Genomic DNA, 6,070 nt, shown 5'->3' with positions numbered 1-6,070 from the left:
ATTATATTTGGCTGATATAATGGGCCTCTTCTTTCAAGGGGCCTGATAACTGGTGTTGAGAACCAGCATAGGAGTGTGAGGTCAGTACTCAATACCGAAATGTAAAAGAAATTGACATTTTACGGGAGACATTATTTTTTTCTTAAATGCAAGTATTTTGGGCTAAAATTTTTAAAATTGTTTCTTAACAAAAATTTCGGCTTAGCTTTCCCTGTTCTTTTGTTTCCCTGCACGTTGAAGATTGTAGAATGATTTAAATGAGGATCTGTTGGGAAGTGTGTAGCTCTTTCATTAGTCTTTTTCTGACCTTCACTTTCCACTGACCACATCAAAGTTGAAAATAATTTTGATGTGGTTATGTAACAAGGTGGCATGGGGTGGTAGTCGTGGGCGAGTTCATTAAGCAACAGTTAGCGAGCATCCTGGCACCATGCACATGGAGAGATGGGTGCAGTGGAGTACTCACTTCTGCTGCTGGGATTCCCTCAGTCTCTGTCACACAAGCCTCTGGTTCCCAGGTTCCATGAAACACCACAAAGTCACAATTCTTTTCCAACAGTTGAAATTTACTAAAGGGCAAGGCATCCATCACATCAGCAGCACCGTTCACATAGGGCAACATTTCCTGTCCTTTCCCTGCCTTCTGGGCAGACTCTACTATCTCTGTAATTTCTCTCTCTTTACTCTCGGCTTTCACGGCCGTACCTCTAGCCAGACTCTGTCCTGTCTGTGCTTTCCTTTCCTCTGCCATCCAGGCAGCATCTCTGGACAGTTTATGTCTCATCTGTACTTTCAGAATCACCAGCTCTCTGTCAGCCCCTTGTCCTTCCTGGGGATGATCCTATTGAGCTGGTGCCCGACTGCACTATTCTCCAGCCTGGGGTCCCTTACTGCCATCCACAGCTTTACCCCCACAGCCTGTAACTGTCTCACTGTATGTGTCTTGCCCTTAGGCAGACTGCCCGGGTGTCTGACAGAACCAGGAAGTATCTGTCCTATACCTCCCTGTTCTGTGCTGCTCTGCTGTGTGATTCCTCCCATCTGCTTAACCCCTATGCTGCCTGTATCTAACCAACACTTCTATCTATTCTATGCTATCCTATGCTCTATCTCTACTGTGCCCCCTCTATTCTAATCCCCCTATGATCCTGCACTACTTACTAATCTATCCCTAAGCTAAAGCACAATACATCACATTACAGTACATGACAAATACATTACAGTGCACACAATAGCAAAACATTAATAAAACATCAGGGTGTCACAAGTGTACAGCATTAAGGAGAGAGAAGGTACATGAGGGTCCCCACCACCTCCTTATAGCTATACATAAGTTGAAAACGGCTCAGAAAAGAAAAATAAGGCAGGGTTCACATTTGTACATTTGCAGATGTATAACTTCTGCATCCATCAGATATTTATGTTGAAAATGTGTACAAAAGTGCATCATATGTTTGTCTACTTCCACCTAAATTTAGATATATACTTTTAATATTCCTCATTATACATCCAGCGCTGTATGAATCTGAATGTAGTGCAAAAGACGTACAGACTCAACTCAGAACAAGCTCACTGGAGGATTCTCAGTTAATTAATTGTGTAGTCAGCAATGTGCAAGAGTCTGTAAGAGCCTAAAAGTGCAAAATTTTCAATCAAACACAGTTACCTTAAAAAATCATGTAATTCTGTAAAAATAAAACCTCTTTACATCATACCCCAGAATATAAATCTAAATTATCGCAAAATAAAAACAGACCCTAAACCAGACTAAGCCAAGAACCCGAAAAACGTAAATTCAAACCATAAACCTATCTCGTAAATGATGTCTTTATGATAGACATAGTTTTAGAGTTTTTGTTGATCTTTTTGTTATTTTCTTTATCTTTATGTTAAATACTAAATTCTGAAATCTTATAGTTTTCACTTTGGCTGTTGAGCCTGGTAATAGAATAATACCTCCTGTTACATATGAATCATGAATGCAACGAAAGATAAGACTTCTATGTATGGATAACACAGGATCCACTACTCACATCCTCCTCCTCCCTGCTCAATAACCTCTGCACAGATTACAGAGCATGCCCAGAGCACTCACACAGAGCCATTTCAAGACAACAATTTCCAGTGTTCCATGTATCCATGCTAAGAGAACAGGGCAGCGTTTTTGCTCAGAGAAGATGGCTACTTCTTTAACCATGTAAAGAAAGCAAAATAAAAAAAATCAGAAAGAAGAATATATATCACTAACTGGTTTAAATTAGTAAAAAAGTGAAAGATTAAACAATCAATTAATTGCAAAAATAGACATTGATCACACTTATTCTTTCAGACTTAAGCCACATTTTCGTATTTCGGAGACCAATGCAATAGACGGTCATAGGTTTTGTTACTCAAATTCGACAGCCATCTCTGAGGCTGTCAAGGTCATGTCAGGAGACCCACAACTGGTACAGATATCGTGGTCTGTCCTCATAACATGGAACACGGATGTGTGAATCTGACCTAACAAGTCAGAAAAAAAATAAACTAAAAATGTGGCAAAATTTTGTGTGGAAACATCGCCAGTAACGCCTTGTTGCAAAATTACACAACTGTATGCCAAGAGTGCAAGTGATTTCACACAATCCAACATACAATTAAGTCAGAGGGATGGCACAAGGTCAGAAGTTCTGCCCGTGCCGACAGTCGCAGGAGTCATTTGTTATACAGAGCTGAGCTCCTGCTCTTGTGTGCTGGCACCAAACCTACCTCCGATCCCAGCCCTTAAAAGGGTAGTCCAATACTTGAACAACCATTTCTGAATCGCTCTGTTTCCCCCTTGTAAAATGATAACACTTATACTCACCTCAGGTGCCAAAACCATTCCAGCGATGTCGGTACTGACTCTTCTGGAAATTACATGACATTGTTAAATCATGAGTGCCATGTGGTCAATCAGAGCTGGCTTCACTCTTCCCACCTTTTAAAGTGAGATTTCCCGCTATCCCGTTTCCTCCAGCTGTATGTGATTAATCCAAAGGCGGGGAGAGTGAAACTAGAGCTCCTTGGCTGCAGGAAGAGCAATGCAAACACCAAAAATGAGTATAAGTGTTATTATTTTACAAGGGGAAACCAAAGGTATTCAGAAGGGATTGTTCAAGTAGTGGACAACACTTTTAAATGCCTCTCAGATGCTATTGTCAATAGTGAAAGAGGCAAGTGAGGAGTCTGGCAAAGAGAAATCTCTCTTTCTGTTACCCCATTGGCCCACCGCAGCACAATCGCAGGGTAACGGTTGTTATGGCAAAAAGGGGCGCACAAATAGCTTATGTGTCTGCCATAAGCCTCAGCCTATGAAACTCCACTGGAGGTTGGGCTTGATAGGCTGTAAGTCAAACACTGACAATATAGATAAAAGCTATGTGCTACATATGTGAACAGTTTATTATCAATGCAATCGTAGCATCGCAGGTTAAAGTCCCATTGTAAAGCTAGTAAGCACTGTAAAAAATATAACATTTTCCAGTACAATTGGCCAAAGAGGAGCTCTGGAGATGAGGAGTGGATGAGCTATGGAAGGAGATGCAGAAAGGAAGTGCTGTGGAAAGTGATGTGGGGAGCATAGAAGATCTAGGGAAAGGAGGTGCTGTGGGAGGAGATGTGGGGACCAGAGGTGATATGGGAGGAGATTTGGAGAACCACAGTGTTGTGGAAGGAAATGCATGGGGCTATAGAATAAGATGCAGGAGCATAGGAGCTGTGGGAAAAGATGCCGGCAGCATAAGAACTGTGAGAAACATGCAGGAGCAAAGAAGTCTTGGGAGAAGATGAGGGAGCGGAGAACCTGTGGGAAAAAAATTCAAGAGTGGGTAAGCTATGGAAGAAGATGTGGGTGCGGAAGAGCTGTACATGAAAACGTGGGAGCAAAGGACCTGTGGGAGAAGATGTTGGAGTGCATGAGCTGTGGTAGAAGATGTGGGGAGCAGAGGAGTGGTGGGAAAGGTGTAGGAGCAGAGAAGCCTCGGGAAAAGATGTGAGAGTGGTGGAGCTGTGTGTGAAGATGGAGAAATGGATGAGCTGCGGGAAAAGATGTAGGAGTGGAGGAGCGGTAGGTGAAGATGTTGGAGACGCTGGAGCAGAGGATCTATGGTGTGAGATGCAGGAGTGGAGGAGCTGCAGGAATAGATTGTAGGAATGTATGTGCTGCTAGAAGAGATGTGGGGAGAAGAGCAGTTATTGGATGAGATGAGGGTGCTAAGTAAAGCAGTCAGCGACTGCTTTGTCAACTCTATTGCTGTTACTAAGCCTACGTAGATTTCGGCAGTGAAGACAAGTCTGTCAAGGCTGCAGTGTTCTGCTTAAGCAGTGAACGAAATATGAAAGTTCATGTCATTACCTGAGAGCTTTGCTATCTCGACATTTGCCCATGCAGATCGCTCAACCGATGACAAGCTCATCTCCACCGTTGCGCTCTACATACGTGCATTGGTAACAGCTATGGAGAAGACAGAGCAGCTGCTGGCTGCTTTACTGATTCAGTTATCTGCTCCAAGAAATAGATGAGGAGAAATGTATTCATTATTATTAAACTCTAATTACAATAAACAGTAGGGTGGGAGGAAGATCAGAAACTCCTGCCCTGATGTGCCGAGAGTGTCTGGTTGCAGTCACTTCAGATGCTTCCAGAGGACACCTGCTTCAGTCAACAGGTTAAGATCCATCTTAGATGGAGAGCTCTTGCTTTTGCGGCAGCAGTAGAGTAATGGGAAAAAGAACCACACATGCTTGGCCACTAGAAGTGCAGTTTAGATGGATGGAAAAATAGTCTAAAAGTACTAACACTAGGGGGCACCACACAAAACATTAAAGGTTATTATTTTTTGAGTGAAGCATAATATTTCACAATAATTTATTCACAAGACTTTTGCACTATGAACAGGATGTTATATGGTGGCACAACCCATTTATTGGCTAGTCTTTCCTAACAAATCCAAGAGCACCCCATTGACTCTGTGAGAGGAACCAGGGCTGTAGTCGTGGCTGACATATATTGCTCAATCGCGCCCTGGTTCCCCGTCACATAAATACTATGTCCCCTTTTTAGCATAGCTTCTGCTTCACCTTCTGCACTATAAGGTTCCATCAGGGTTGCGGAAGTTCTGCTGCTGGTGCTGTTACGCAAAAAGAGACACATTCCAAGTTCAACTGAAAACAGACAACTTTACTGGGTTCTTCTCTCAGCACATCCAAGTCTATTGCAGCATCAACATAGGGTTTCACACAGTTTACATCCTTTGCTTTCCCTGTGCTCTCCCTCATCTCCTTCAGCACATTCCCAGATCGTCCCATCTTGTCCGGTTTCGCAGCGTCCTTCTTGTCCAGCTTCACTACTCTTAGGAGTTCCCCTGTCCACTTCGCAGCAGATAAAAAGGCATCTTCCCACGTAGTAAGCTGCCACATGATAGAGCCACCTGTGTTGCTGTACTGCTGCAATTCGTGATCTCCTGGTATTGGATGTCTGTGCTTCTTGCTTCCTACGTTATGGGGTCCACTGTGTTGCCCCTGGGCTCTAAGGCCCTGTGGGACTGCCTGGGCTCTCTGGCCCTCCTGGGCTGTTTTAGCTCCCTGGCATCACTGAACAACAACAAGGAAATGCCCCTATCTTATCCACAGCTGTCCCCCCTACATTAACTATTTACACTATCCTGTCCCCTCTAGAGTCCTAACTACTAACTGCATTCTCCCTAAGCTACAACACAATGCACATCGTACAGCATGCAGTATACAACAGTATTTACACATCATGTATATACTTGGCAGCATAAGGTATTAAAACATTTACAATCAGCAACATTTAACAACGTTGAAATGGGACGTGACTCTGTGACCCGTTACAACTTCACCTTTAAGCGTTTGTTCAATTTGTTTGTGTGTTATTTTTACTGCTCCCAAGTAACACTTCCCTGAGATATCAAACTTCCCTGAGATATCAAATTATATTACGCTGATATTATAAATGATGGCATTATCAAGCAAGTGCTAAAGATCACTGCAATATAAAGCCACGTCCTAGCAAAACCCCTCATTTTTA

This window comes from Ranitomeya variabilis, chromosome 5 (assembly GCF_051348905.1).
Source record: "Ranitomeya variabilis isolate aRanVar5 chromosome 5, aRanVar5.hap1, whole genome shotgun sequence".
Taxonomy (NCBI): Eukaryota; Metazoa; Chordata; class Amphibia; order Anura; family Dendrobatidae; genus Ranitomeya; species Ranitomeya variabilis.
The sequence above is the reverse complement of the archived record's forward strand: the minus strand, read 5'-3'. Positions refer to the sequence as shown.